Source organism: Mus musculus, chromosome 18 (assembly GCF_000001635.26).
Source record: "Mus musculus strain C57BL/6J chromosome 18, GRCm38.p6 C57BL/6J".
NCBI classification, from domain to species: Eukaryota; Metazoa; Chordata; class Mammalia; order Rodentia; family Muridae; genus Mus; species Mus musculus.
This window is the reverse complement of record NC_000084.6, coordinates 57,483,309-57,499,336: the sequence shown is the minus strand read 5'-3', so window position 1 is coordinate 57,499,336 and position 16,028 is coordinate 57,483,309.

Below are 16,028 nucleotides of genomic sequence, written 5' to 3'. Positions count from 1 at the left end.
AGGTGGATTTTGAGTTAATGGGTATATGCCTGAAAGATCCTAGCTCTGAGTGCAGCCCAATAGAAGGTTGGGGTCCCTTCTTAAGAATGGATCCATCCACACAAGGACTCTGGGCCTTCCTGTGAAACTGTTCTTTAGTTCTCACTTCACAGATGGGTAGCTTCGCCAGCCTGCTACCCATTTTTTTTCTCACATTTGGGGAATCCAGCACATCTCTCCTTTTCCTGTCTATCCTTTTGAACACCTTTGATCTCAAAGGGTCTTTGCTATGACTAAAGAGCTGTCTGATGCACACCTTTTGATTTTTCTGAGGAGTTAAGGACTGATTTTGCAACCCCCATCCACCCCAGCCTTGGCCCTTGTTCTGGGGCTTCTGTAAGCTTGGTGTTTGCTTTGAAGTCATTTCCTACTATTTGCCATTTTGAAACCCAAGAAGTTCTAGCTCTACACAACTTACCAGCCCTTTCCTTCATTGCTTAACTTACATTTTAATTTACTCCTAATGGGAAGAAGAAACCAGAAGGCAGCTTAGCATTTTGCCTAGAAACTTCCTTAGTAGATCACCCAGATCAATAATTATATACCTTACATCTCAGGCTAAGGCTAGGATACTAGGTTTAAACCTTTGACCCCACCCCACCCAACCCCCTAGTATCACTGCCTCTACTTTCATATCATCTATGATCTACTAACTTTTAACCCTCTCATGGGCTTATGGGCTCTAGCTTCCTCAGTCCTATGTACGCTCCAAATTATGTTTGGTTGTAAGCTTAACTTTTAACAGCTGAGCTATCTTTCCAGACCTATGCACTCCAAATTAAACACAGAAATTTAAACTTTCAAAGTTTAGGGTCTGCATATGCCAGTCACATGGTGCAAAATTATGGGGGTAACCAACAACTTTTGGGTTGCCTTTGAGGCCTGCTACATGGGAAAGAATTCATGACTAGTACTGTTAATCTTGTCAGGCAATCATAGGTCCTGAGGGGAAAACTACTACCACTGTCTTCTAAATGGACTGGTGCCAAACTACCCTCTAATTATACTCATTAGTGTTGCCCTCAACCTTGGCCAGAGAAACTGCTCTCTCCAGTGGTCAGTGGTTAATGCAGACTCATAACTAGCCAAGTTGCTGAAAACAAATGACTAGTGATTGTTGAGCCATAAATGGGACATTTACATCAATTGTCCTGACCCAAGGCTTAGGAAGCATCGGAGAAGAGGCTATAGAAAGAAAGGAAGGAAGAGACAAGAAGATGATGAGAAGTCTCTGGAACACTGACTTCTGGGCAGTAATGGCTCATGAACTCATGCTGCTATGTTTACTGCATAAAAACCTGCAGGAAATCAAGCTAATGAGTTGGCATCCCAACAGAAAGCCTTGAGTGGTGAGGACATTAAGGAGGGTGTGCAAGGTGAGAAGACAAGGGGAGTTGGTCTACCTATTATCAAGATACATTGCTTAGGAGGTTGGAGAGGTGGCTCCACGGCAAAGAGTGCTTGCTGCTCTTCTGAAGGACCTGAGTTCAATTCCCGCACTCACATGAACAGTTCAGAAATGCTTGAGATTCCAGTTCAGAGAACCCAGTGCCCTCTTACACACACATGACATACACTCACACAAACACCAATAAATTAAAACAAAATTAAAACAAATCTATAAAATTAACTTGTTTACATGTATGTAATTGCCAAAGTAGCACTAAGGGATATTCTATTAAAAAGAAAGAAAGTAGCCATCTGTAAGTCAGATAGAAAGGCCTCCCCAGAATTGTAATAAAATTAAATGTTTTTATTTTTCTGCTTTGTAAATTGCTTAGCTTATGGTATTTTATTATAGCAACCTGAAGCAGTCAATTAAAGCCAGTAAACAGAGCCAATAATCCTGGAAATCAGCCTTTAAATATAATTAAGAAATATTCAACATTATGAACAGATTTCAGGACTGTGGATTTTTGACCACTCCCTCAATTTTCACATCCTCACTGTATGACAAGAAATATGTACAGTACCTTTCTTGTGTCCATTCCAATGTTACATGATGACACATGAGAAGGAATTATCCTGGATCCTGAGTTACCAGGTCCAGATCTCGAGAGACCTGAGCTTAAGCATCCACACCGGATTCAGATGCTGAGTTTCTGAACTTGGAGCTAATGCATTGATGGAATGAAACTTTGGGGGACTTTAGCAGGCCATGCATCCACTGGGAATGTGATAATGAGGTGGATTGCCAGGACTCAGAGAGCAAACTGTGACCAGCAGGCAATGAGTCCCTGTTCTTGGCGGTCTTAAATTTGTATAATCTTCTCTTTCAATGGCTGGGTTTATTGGCACACTGCAGACAGAACTACATGTGGACAAATCTCACATCTATCTGAAATTAAGTGACAAGAGGAACATGACTTCTATTTTGATCTCCCCTTTACCCCACTGAGTCTTAGGTAACCTCTTCCATGTTGTGAATTCACACAATGGAAAAAAAATACATGGCGGTATTCGATGTCTTTGGTTAATAGCTACCGAGGATCACAGCTTTGCCAAGTACTACATAAATGGATTTGGAGGCAGACACTCAACTGGTCAAACCTTGAGATGATTTGAGCCCTAGGCAACAACTCTTCATTGCAGGTTATGAAAAATCTCAATCCAGAAAAATCCATTGACTTCACCTGGATTTTGGACCCCTGACTCTGGGATAGTGAGTGCTTGGTATTTGTGGCCACTAAGCTTTGGTCCAATTTCTTGTGCTCCAGAAAATAACACATGCCTTCTTAAATTATTTCCAGTATGCCCTTAAGTTTGTCTTTTATCGAACATTTACTTCTGTCCTCCACATTTTAGTCAATTCACCTCTTCTATGAGTTAAAAGTAAATATATCTATGATGTATACAGTTATTAATTGTAAAATATATTATAATCTATATTAACTCTTTATATACTATATGCATCAAAGAGAAAAACAAGTTTATTACAGCATTTTGGGTGTACACAAGAGTAGAGAAGAAAATACAGTTGCCTCATGTACCCATCCTTCAGCTTTAACACTTATTGTCAACACTGACATAACAACTTGTAGTCAATGCTTTTTCATCTCTACCTATCTCTACCCTTCCCCAGGAGTGTGTGTGTGTGTGTGTGTGTGTGTGTGTGTGTGTGTGTGTGTGTGCACTAACACCATCAAGTAACCTTGAAGAGCAAGCTGTCCAACAATGAAGGTTAGATGACATCAAATGTGCTGCACATTTTATATAACTCTCCTTCAGGTCCCCACGTCCTTCAGAAAACTCTGATAGAGAGGCAAGAGTTTGGATAGCGTGAAGCACAGTGAAATAGTGCAGAAAAATGGCCTGACAGATAGGAAGTGAAAGCTGAGAAGAACCTGAGAATTCAATAGAGCAAGAATGAGAAGCCAGAGTTCGTCAAAATGGAAGTGGCATCCTCCCCCACCAACACCCAGTCCCCAGCAGGAATCAATGCAGCCATTGGTGAAAGTGCCAGGCTTCCCACAACATATGACAATAGAGGCCAACAAAGTTTTTTTGTTGTTGTTGTTGTTGCTGCTACTGTTTGTTTTTTTATTTAAATATGCATGGAAAGGTGATTCTAGAAATCAAGAGTATGGATGATGGTATTTGTAAAGGGAAAGGTACTCCAAGAAGCTGTTTGTTAATATACCCATATGCAGGCTCATATATTACACAGTTATGATGTGAATATGGTCTATGGGTGACCTCCTTCTGTAAAGTTCCTGTCATATTCTAGGTCCAAATGTAGCAATGTGAAGAAGTGATGGATCCTTCAAGACAGAGTCTAGTGAGGGCTCTTCAGGTAGCTAGGGATGTGTTTTCAAAAGGGAACAGAGTCGTCTTGTGATTTCAACTCCCCACATACTCGCTACTGCATGTCATCCACCTGGAACCTTACCAGAGCAGAGCCGGTGCCAGGACCATGCCACGGAAGCTGTGAGCTTTATTTCTGCAGCATGTAGACACAGGTATCTCATTATAGTATCAGAAAACAGATGAATACACACTTCCTGTGCTAGAATCAAAAACAACTGTTAATACTTGATAAGTTTATGATGAGATTTGTAAAGGAAGGGAGGGGATAATAAATTTTTAGAACGGGTTTCACTGTATCAGAGAATATGATTAAGAGTCCATTATGGGGCTGGAGAGATGGCTCAGCAGTTACATGCACTGGCTGCTCTTCCAGAGGTCCTAAATTTAATTCCCAATAACATGGCAGCTCACAAACATTTGTAATAGGATCTAATGCCCTTTTCTGGCATGTCAGCAACAGCATACTCATATACATACATACATACATACATACATACATACATACATACATACATATATCTTTAAGGCAAGAACTGGCATGTCAGCAACAGCATACTCATATAAATAAATACATAAATAAATAAATAAATAAATAAATAAATAAATAAATAAAATATATCTTTAAGACAAGAGTCTATTGTGGTGAAACAGCTTGGACGCACGCAGCAGACATTCTGACTAGAGCAGCTGAGAGCTCCTGTTTGGGTCCAACACTAGTCGGGAATGTTGCATGAGTTTTTTGAAACCTCACAGCCCACCTCCAATGACAGACTTTCTTCAACAAGGCCACATTTCCTAATGTCCCCTCCAAACAGTTCCAACAACTGGGACCAAGTATTCAAATACATTAGCCTTTGGGGGGGGTGTCATTCTCATTCAGACCACCACAGTGTTATTTCAGTTCCCCACTGCCCTTAAATTTAGCATCCTTGAGAGAAATCGATGGTGCCTCAAATATGATGATGCCTATGTTATTATAGCTGCAGAATATATCTATGGCTATTTATCCACAAATTGTTCGTGGAGGACTTTTAACAATACAATAATGGACCAAGAGTGTTGTATTCGATTGGCACTAGAGAAAGAATATTGGTCCCAGCTTGTAAGCTGGGCCAGCTAAGTGAGCTTCAGTGAGTTAATACAACTTCTCCAAGTTACCAAACCCCACGATACATTAATCCACTCACAATGTCTCAAATTACTTTTAAACCCAGGAACGTTTTACACACACAGGTATGAGCTCTAGATCGAGGCTTAAGAAGCCTGGTTTTGCTCATAACAGCACCCATGATTCACAGCTACACCTTCCGCTTCTAAAACTGGAAATTTCCGTTTCTATCACCGACTCACTACATTAAAGGAAGACTTTGTTTTTTCTTAGATTTTTTATTGCCAAATCCAAAGGAAGAATATTACAGAGCAACTTCCTCTCTGCTTCTCACAGCAATGATGACCCAAAAGTGTGAACAAACAAGGGGAAGGTAGCATTGGTCAGACGATAACCAACTTTACAATGCAGAATTCCTTTTTCTAACAAAAGCAATATGCCTCCCCGGAATAAGTGTTAAGCTATTCTTGATGTCCGGATTCAGGATATTTCAATGGATGTTGTCTTATGACAGCTAATGCCTTGTTGTTCCCTCATGGATTAGTAGCTAACTGTAGATTTAAAAGTCATCCACTCCCAGCAGCCAATCAGTTTTGAGCCTAACAAAACAAGAACAGAACAACTTAATATTGGAGTAAGATAAACACTATTTGGGAGTAAATCTATGACTATATGCATATAGTCACAAACTGTGCATGTGTGTATACAGAAGTGTAGGATATAGAAATGGGTGTGTATGTGTGTGAATGTGTGAGACACACTGTCTGTCTGTCTGTCTCTGTCTCTCTATCTCTCTATCTCTGTCTCTCTCTCTCTGCCTCTCTCTCTTTCCCTCTGTGTGTGTGTGTGTGTGTGTGTGTGTGTGTGTGTGTGTGTGTGTGTGTGTAACCGGAAAGAGGACAGAATAAGAGAGAAGGAAGAGGCAGTGTGAGGGGGGTTGAGATGCCCAGTGGTCACACAGTAGGTGTTCATCCTGTCTCTGAGATTTGTGCCATCCTCTTCTTAGCTACATGAACTAGAAAATCTTCATTTCCCCACTTCCTATCTATTTTCTCCCTAACATTTAAGAGCCTTTCTGACTCTTCCTGACTCAACTAGCCCTGGGCATTCTCCTTGTTCTCCATGTCCTTCTGGCCTGTCATTTAACTACACATTGCTCTCTGGAGGTTCCACCTGTCAGCTTCATCTACAAAGGCAGGGACTCTCAATTGTCTTTATGTGTTACATATCTTCCTTTGCTGTTTCTCTCATGGATGCTAAATTAAAGGGCAATGGGAACAGAATTAACACTGTGGTGGGCTGCTTGGGAATGGCCCCTAGGCTAATATATTTGAAGACTTGGTTCCCAGTTGTTGAAATTGGGAGGGAAGAATTGGGAGATGTGGCACTGTTGGAGGAGGTCTGTCACTGGGAATGCTCTATGACATTTCAGTTGTTTTATGAAAATAGAAGGTCTCAGCTACTTCAGCCAGCATGTTTGTTCCTGCTTTCATGTTGCTCCACCATGATGGACTCTTAACTCTCTGAAACTATAAGCCCAACTGAACACTTTTTTTTTCTAAGTCGCCTTGGTTCTTGGCGTTTTAGCACAATAGTAGAAAAGTAACTAAGACACAGCCATAAATTTGCAGCTAAAGATTCTTAGACTGTTTCTGTGCTATGCAGACACCCACGCTCTTCATATGAAGCACACCACAGCATAGCCGTTGATGTCACACTGCTTCTGGATTCCAGGTCTTCCACTCTCTCGTCATGGAATCTTGAGCAGCTTTCCTCTGATTTATTATCTGCAAAGCAAGGATAATTGTGGCATCCCCTCAGATTGCTGTGATAATTAAATGGAGCATCATATCCAGTATCTGGTAGACAGAAGTCAGATGAAAGATGATGACTATTTTCTTCTGGATAAAAATCATAGCATGGATGCCCAACTTGGCATCCTACACAGAGAGCTGGCTCACACTGGTTTAAAGAGACCTAAGTCATTTTAAGGTGAGCCTCTGGAAGACATGTGATCTGTTTGAGATAACTGGGAAGAGAGGCCTGGACTTAAAAGAACACGGTTTATTATGAGCACAGAGCAAAAGTGATGAAGGCTTGTCTATGCCCAAATCCTAAAGCAAAATCCTTCCCAAATCCTAGACAATTTTTTTTTTTTAGATTGTGACTGTATAAACTCTAGATGAGGTTCACCAGGTCAGGTTGACTGTTGGAACTTTCACCCTAAAATCTTAACCAGTGTTCTGTGGTTAATCTGCCCAACAGTGCAAAACAGTGTGTTGTTAAGCTGACAGAAATGCAGCTTATAGTGAGAAAACATATCCAGTAAGCCTATATGTTTATAATTATATACAGTGTATGATTTTGTATATTAACATAGCCATAAATTTATTGATCTATGAAGGGTGAAATATCTGCCTAAATATTTGAAATTTGGGGTAAAAGAACAAAAACCAAAAACCAGGCTAAGATGTGAGAGTAAGAATAATCTTTCTGAAGACAGTGCACCATTACCCCGTGATGGCTGTCCAGGCTTTGATGCCAGGATGATGTAGCCAAACCAGTTTGCTGTGCTGAAATGAAATGATCATGAAGAGCAGGGTGTAAACAATGCAATATGGACTTTTAACTCTAAATATGTGAGTAGAAATTCCACTTTCTAATAAAACACTTGCAGGAATAAGTTCTCTGTGAAGAAATGTGCTTGTTCATCTAAGAGGCTTAAGAATCTGACAGGGGTTTGCAACCCCAGAGGAAGAACGACAATATCAACCAACCAGACCCCTCAGAGCTCCCTGGGACTAAACCACCAACTAAAGAGGGACCCATGGCTCCAACTGCATATGTAGCAGAGGATGGCCTTGTCTGATATCAATGGGAGGGGAAGCCCTGGGTCCTGTTCACAGTTATGGGGCTTGATGCCCCAGCATAAGGGAGTGATAGGGTGGTGGGGCAGGAGTGGGTGGGTGGGTGGAGGAGCCTCCTCGTGGCGGCAGGGAGAGGGCTGGAGTGGGGGTTTCAGGAGGTAAACAGGGAAGGGGGATAACATTTGAAATGTAAATAAGCAAAATAACCAATTTTTTTAAAAAAGAATCCAACAGGCCTATTTTGGAATTGACTCCTGCCACAAACAGTCTGGTACCTATATCATAATTTAATGCCCTATGTTGATGTAATCCCTGAAGTATATTTTGCGGAGATTATTTAGCATGTGTCTGATATACAAGAACCAACAAGAGGCATGTATGAACTTCACCTGCTGTACTCATATAGCTACATCTGAAGACTTAAGAGTAGGAAGCCATTTTCTAAGCTTATCAAGTTAACAGCAAAATGAAACTCAAACTTGAGCCATCCAACAATCCACTTCTGGTTTCATTATTAATTGAACAATATAATTGGATTCATTGTGACATTTTATGCACATATTTTATGTGTTACAAACATGTATCCCCCTCCATCACCCTCTCTTGACCCCTTTCTTCTCTTGTTGGAACTCTTCCTCAAATTGGTTTGTCTGTTTTTCTTTTTAACTTTTAAACCTACATTCTTCACATAAGATGAAGCAAGTCACACTTGTATCTCTGAGTCTGGTTTATTTTGCTTAGCACAATAATCTCTAGTTCCACACATTGTCCCACAGTCAACATAATTTCATTCTTCATAGCTGAATAGTACTCTACTGAGTATATATATCATACTTTGTCCACCCATCTGGTGACGGTCTCTGAGGCTGATGCTGCTTCTTGGCTCCTGTGAACTAACCATTCATTTCCATGTTTTTCTTCTTGCTGTTCTATTTCCCTCTTTCCTTTTGTAGCTAGTGAATTGAGTTGGTAACAGCTCAGTAGTCCCTCATTTAGCACATCAAGGAATGTTACTCTGCTTTTTGCTCTAAGGGCACCTTGTTATGTGTGGCTTTCTCTTGCGCGCACCGGACTCGACCAGCAAGAACGACGCTGCAACAGGATCCTTCTGCACACGTTTATTGGGAGAGCTTGATTGCAGAGGCGAAAAGACTTCGAGCCCAGAACTGGTGCTGCTTTTATAGGCCTAGGAGAGGCGTGTCTCATACCCAGATTGGTTATGCACTAAGCCTCATTTGCATGTTCCTCATCTGATTGGCTACTCTCTCTCAGTACCTCACAGAGCCTCATTATCATATCTCATTTGCTCATCTCACATCCGATTGGATACTCTCTTAGTACCTTACAGAACCTCATTATCATGCCTGGGCCAGGCAGTGTTTTTGCAAAAATCTTTACTGCATATGTACACATTGGTTGTTTGTCCAATCTTATGCATGGTGGCCAGCAGTAGTCAGTGCCACTCTGCAACGGCACATGTGGCTTCCCACAGCTTTCTCTGCTCCATTCTCCTGTTGAGCTAACTAAATACTACCACTAAACCTTGACTGCTGGAGAGCCAAGCAAGACCCATGTTTGCATCTTAATTCTCTGCTCTCTTTTTCAGGCTAAATTTAACTCTCCCTTAACAACTGCCTGCCAGATATATAGTCCATGACCAATAGTTTTCTGGAATCTTTAAGTCAAATGGATGGAATCATTTGTTTATCATTTGAAAGTTTTAAATTAAAAAAAAAAACACTTTTGGGAAAGTTCAGATGTATCTCAGTAGCAAAGTGATTGCTTGGCTTGCAGCAGGGCCTGGATTTGATCCATGGTACTGAAAAATAATAATAGTAATAATAATAATAATAATAATAATAATAATAATAATAATAGTTTCAAATCAGGTTACTAGCTGCTCAAAGATAAAATAAATTACTGCTCTCTGCTTATGAAATAAAGTCCAAACTTTTATAGCCCCTGGTTATTTTATCCTTCACACATTACCCATAATTCTTTAAGGCTAATAAAAAATGCAAAGCAAGATGAAGCTCTGTTGGGTGGAAAAGTCATTTCCTGTTTGTGTATGTATGCATGTACATGCATGTGTGAGGGTATTTGGGGGGGTAGGGAGTGCGCATGTACTGGTGTAGATGTGGGAGTTTAGGGGGACATTTGTGTGCACGAACACCTAAAGAATGAACGTGGAAATTTCATTTCTTAGCTGAGTATGTTGGCACACATTATCTATAATTCCAGCACTTGGAAATCTCTGGTTTCCCCTGGATCAGAGCAGATGTTAGCAGCTGGCCTTCAGGTAAAAGCAGTATATACAGAACACATCATCCTTAGCTTCTTTCTCCTCCTATATGACTGCACTCTGAATCTGCTCCCTGACAGAGACCTCTTATGGCAGTTAGCTGACCCATCTGATGCTGAGTTTCCTGGCTGCTCGAGAGTCTCTATCAAAACCTCCACCCACACAAGTTAAGCTTTTCTGCATGCATGTCTGTTTCTTCAGTCCCTGTTGCCCTAGTTGGGGAGGTGACAGCAGCAACCTGGACACTTTGTCATTAAATCTGCAGTATGAGAAGGCAGCTTGCTGGAAACATTAGAAAGCACCATCCACAGTGCGTTCTGAAAGTCACTGTAAAGCCTCTGTGTAGGCACCAGGATTTATTTTAAAAACTAATTTCGCCTCTCCTCCTTAAGGCATTCCTTTAAGAACACGGACTTGTTTAATCATAGTAGAGACCAATCAACTTGTACTTAAATGATTGAGTTTGCGACCCCATGGGTCTCTGTAAAATATGAGCACCCTTACAGTAGAGCTTCCAAAGGCTTCGAGCCATGAAGAGCTAGCAAGTTAAACTGAAAAAGAGCCGGCTAGTCTCGGTTAGTGAATGTTTAAGTGTAAAGCAATCCCTCCACCGAATTCTTCTGTTTGGGATTGCTTATTAAGTAAACGTTTATTATACTAAATTCCATTTCAAATTGGCAAAGAAGAAAAGTGGAGGGTGTGACTCTTAAAAGCAAGAACTTCACGTATCTCTCATTTATGGGACAAAAAAATTTTCCATTTTAAGTATATTTACATATGTACCAAAGGAGGATTAAAAAGTAAAATTTAGTCTGAAGGAAAGGAAAAATAACCCAAAGAAAATTCCTCTACAGAGAGCCACTAGTGACTTTTAACATGAGAAAGGGTGGCTGAGAAGAACGGAAAAGACAGTTAAGGAAGCCTTCAGATAGGACTCTGGGCTACGAGTGTCTGCCGATCAAGTATGGGGCCCTGAGCTCACCAGATAAAAGCTGAGCATAAACAAGCACACTTGTAACTCCAGCACTGTGCGTGGTAGCAGCAGGAGATGGCTGTGGCTTGCCAACTGCCAGCATAGTCATATGTACAGTAACAGAGCCATCTCAAGGAAGTCTTACAGAGATTTGACAGAGCAGGACACCTGCTGCGCTCCACTGTGTTTCACACACATGTATGCATCTCCCTCTCTCTCTCTCTCACTCACTTGCTCTCTCTCTCTCGCTCTCGCTCTTGCTCTCTCTCCCAACCCCCGTATACCCACACATTCTTCTATTGCCCAAATTTTTTAATTAAAAAAAAAGATTTTTAAAAGGATGGCAATGAGCACCCATCTTCTCCCATAAGGCTCATAACCTGGATGTTTACCATAGCCAGAGTTTGTAGACTTAAGGATAGGTAGGATAGCAAGACATCTAGCAAGAGTCAGTTCATTTATGCTGTGCAAAACATAACTATTAAATATTTGACACGTTCTGCTAGCTTGGAAATAGAAGGACATGAACGTTGGTTATAAATAGGTCCTGTCCCCAACATAAGCGTGGGTCCAGGTGGTGTAGTGTTGCTGTGGCTCTTAATTTCTAGATGTTCCAGCCCAGGGAAGAGGAGTTCTGAGTCACCAGGACAACGTTCCTTTTGCCGTGTCACTTCTTTAATTTATTTTTCCTAAAAATTGTGTTTTTTAATTTGGCCTAAATGCATAGATCTTCTTTAAATTCATCTCAAAAGCACCATCTGAAACGAAACTTTGAGTAGCTCTAGACACTGGATTCCTTCATCAAAACACTGTCACATTTCAAGCACATTCCTTTGGCATTATACTTATAATAAAACTAGACCAGCAAAAACTACTGTTTCTAGAGGGGAAATTGAAACCTGAGGCAAACCTGAAAGCATTTAGGGAGAAAAAAAATTGAAATGTTCACTGCTTCAAAAGTTATTAGTAGCAAATAGTTGGCATTTGAACCTCTTTTGCCTCCAGCTTCAATGCAAGCTCTCTGAGAGCAATGAGTGAGTGTGCTTGTCATCTTAGTAGTGTTTGCAAGGCCCATGACGGTGCCTGATGTTCATCAGGCATTCATTCTGCAGGCCAATGAAGGGCTAAGTGAAGAAGCAAAAGAAAACTAAATAAATGTGTCCTCACCATATGGAAATATCTATTTCTTAAATGGTACAAAAAGCAGGCAAAGCTGGGGGGTAATGGCCCTGTGATATAGACTCCAGGACAATAAGTATGCATTTGCTGCAGTCAAAAGGGGACATGCTGCCGGGACAGTGGCATGCTTTGGATCTTAAATGTCCTGTGACACCATTGAGAAGAGGTGAGACCTTTAAAAAGTGGGTCCTACATGGAAGAAGTGAGCTATCAGAGGGCACGTTCTAGACTCTTCCTGTCTCTGTCCTTGCTTTCTGGCGACAGGCCTCTTTTGTCACATACACCCACCCTCTCTGTTTTATACTTACATCCCTGGAGGAACATAGCCAAAACACCAGTGACTAAAACCTCCAGTATTACGAAACAAAATATATCTTTTCCTTCTTATAAATTGATCCTCTCAGGGTGTTTGTTTGTTTGTTTGTTTGTTTTGTTTTGTCATAACAACGAAAAGCTAGTGCTGAAGAGTAGCTGCCCACAAGTCTATCCCGTTAAAACTCAAGTGACATCTTATGGGATGCTGTCATTGCAGGCACCTCCCCAGAGATGCTTTCTGCACCGAAATCTTACCACTAAAAGCTGTTGGGCAATAACCTGACACGGTGGAAATCTGTCCAGTGTACCAAGCCGGGCTACCTGATTCCAAAGAGTCATCGGGTTTCACTGCCAAAGATTCCTTTGCAAGAGTTAGAGGACATGCCATTCTCGTAGCTTGCCCCATGGTGAGGGGTTTAAATAAACACATAGCTCCAGCCCTGGCCTCACTGGCTAGGAATTCTCTGAGCCTCCAGTTACAGATCCATCAGAAGAGCAATGTGACCTCCAGGAAGGCTCAGCCTTGGAACTCTTTGAGGAGGGTAATCTCAAGATGAATGTTTTCCCATTTAAAACAGATTTTCACTAAAAATAGCAGCAACCGCCTCTACTTATCCCAGAGCTAGAGTCTGTAAAGGGCATGGGTTACACTGCTAAGGAACAGTCACCATACGGCCCGCAGGGTTGCCGTGAAAGGTGGGGACCACAGAGGCAGCATTTGTGGCTTGTGCAGGCTGTCTCCTATTAACAATAAAAGGTGCCATTAGTTTGACTCTTTGGGACCAACAGACAGAAGTTTAGTACTTTCAAGTATTCATATTTTGGCATTTAATACTTTTGAAGGGCTTTAAGCACTCGAAAGGTCATTGATTCGTAGGCTGAAAAGTCCCATTTATTATTAACATTTTTGTGGGGGAGATGGAGGGATTTAATTGACATCACCAAGGTCATCAGCAAAGAAGCAAGGAGCCTCAGTGAATCCTATCTGCTTCTAATTGCTTTAAAAGTTGGCCCATGTAAAGAGAAAAGACAGTATGATGAAAGACGGCTTTGGGAGATGAAAACGAGAGGCCGTGTCTTTCGATGCCTAGAGAGAGGTTTGTGTGCGCTCCAAAGATGAAGATTTTATTTTAGGCATGGAGCTTAAAGGATAATCTTCACTGTTTCCTAGTTACTTTCTGAATTTGAAAAACTAAGTGAAACAGTCGCAAAAGTGCTGTTTGGAAACACTCACCTGCAGGAGTCTAATTTGTTAAAGGGAGATTTGCGATTTGAGAGCATAGTTAAATAGCGGTGTTTCCGGTGTTTCCGTGGGGTACAGGATGTTAAGGGACACCTTCTCCGTCACAGCACTTACTGAGCCAACATTTACTGAAAGCTTCTTAGGTGCTAGCTTCATCCCATTTAATTCTTATGAATCACTGTAGGGGAAGGTGCTGCTGATGCTAGGTTTAGTTTAGTGTGTGTGTATGTGTGTGTGTGTGTGTGTGTGTGTGTGTGTGTGTGTGTGTGTGTGGTGTAGGTATGTGCAGTCAGTATACATACCGACGTACATATGAAGAGACCTGAAGAGGATGCCGGGTGTTCTGCTCTATCGTCCTTTGTCTGATTCCCACATGATAGGGCTCAAGCTGATGTTGATGTCTGGCAGTCAGCGAGCCCATGATCTTCCTGTCCTGACCCCACAGGCTGAGGTTACAGGGGAATATGAGGCTAAGCCTTGGCGTTTTGTTTTGTTGTTTTATTTTGTTTGTTTGTTTGTTTGTTTTGTTGTTTATTTTTACATGAGTGTGGGGATCATAACACAGGGTCTGCTGTTTGAAGAACAGGGCTCTTACTCATTGCGGCATCCATATAGTCCCCATTATGTCCATTTCACGAGGGAAGAAATAAATAGAAATGAAAATGTTCATTGATTTCCTGAGGTCACAAAAACGGTGAGGGTTAGAAGCTAAATGGAAGCAAGCCGAGCACTTGTGCAAAACAAGACAGCCAGACCGGCATGCCAACCAATGCCACGGTCCCTGTCCAAGGCCGCTCTTTAGTCCCTAAAAATCTCTCTCTCATACTTTCTAAAGCTCAACAATGATGAAAACAACGCTCACAAAACATTGATTTAATTCTGTGTTAGTTTTTATTTCCTGAGCTTCTCTTATTTCTGTGGTGGTCTCCGCTGGCCTGATCTCTGAGGCTGTTCTACAGTTTGGAAGGTATTTGCAGCAATGTGAATTCAAATCCTTGGGCTACTTCACACGGGCGTTAATGAGGGTGTATTGTGATTCTTCAAGCCTCTTTCACACTTCATTCAGTGAATGGACCCTAAAGTCCCAGCTAGGAATGTCTGGTTGAAAAGTAAAAGGAATTTGGAAATTAGCCCAAACTTCTCAATTTACAATTTATGGAAGGGAGCCTGAGAGAAGTTGAATGGTTTTCTTTCTCTGGATTAAGTTCAGGGCCTTGAACATGCGAAGCTTGGGCTTCACAGCTGAGCTTACTACACACCCAGGTAACAGAAGGGAGCCTCCCACTGAATTCCACATAGAATGATGAATCCAGGTTGCTGAAGTCCGGTGCTTGTCCTTAGTTGCAATCTCAAGTTGATGTGCACGAGGCTGATAGCCTTTGCCACCAGAGTTTTCCCATGTGTAACCAGAGTCACAGAGTGAGAACCAGGTGGGAGCGAGGCCAAGCCAATGTGGGCAGAGTCCCCGGTTGCTCCCAGTGCTGTCTCCCACTGTCCAATTTGAATCCGTGATATTTGATCTGTGCTCTGTAAGGCACATAAATATCACTTTGTGTTTCCTTGCCTTCTGGTACTTGGTGCAAGCATTAGGTCTTTGTGCTCCTTGTAAGCATCTTCTTCAAGTTTCCCAAGTTTCTCTCTGTCTCTCTGTCTCTCTGTCTCTCTGTCTCTCTGTCTCTCTGTCTCTCTCCTCTCTCTCTCTCCTCTCCTCTCCCTCACTCTTTCTTTCTTCCCTTCACTTTCCTTCCTCTAGGATTTAATCATTAATGTCAGTAAATATATATATATGTATACATATATACATATATACATAGCTTGCTGAGCCAAACCTGGAGAAGAGTCACAGATAAGGACACAACGAATGAATATACAAGGCTAAATCAGGTTATGAGGAATTCCAGATGACAGAGAAAGGAGGATATAAAGTTAGGAAGAAGAATTTTCATTTCTTGGACTGGGACACAGGACTCTACACGGGAATGGTAGAGCCATTGGATAGGATCTGGTACTGAATAGGGTGAAGGGGAGTGGTAACTTTCTACGTCAGAGAGAAAATGGTTAAGGGTTTATGGGAATCCTAAGGAACTCAGTCAGTATGTGACTGCCCAAAAGATCCTTTTATCTTGGTCAACTGTATAAGTCGTTTTCAGAACAACAACAACAACATCAGAAATGCAGCAGTGGGAGGAATAGAA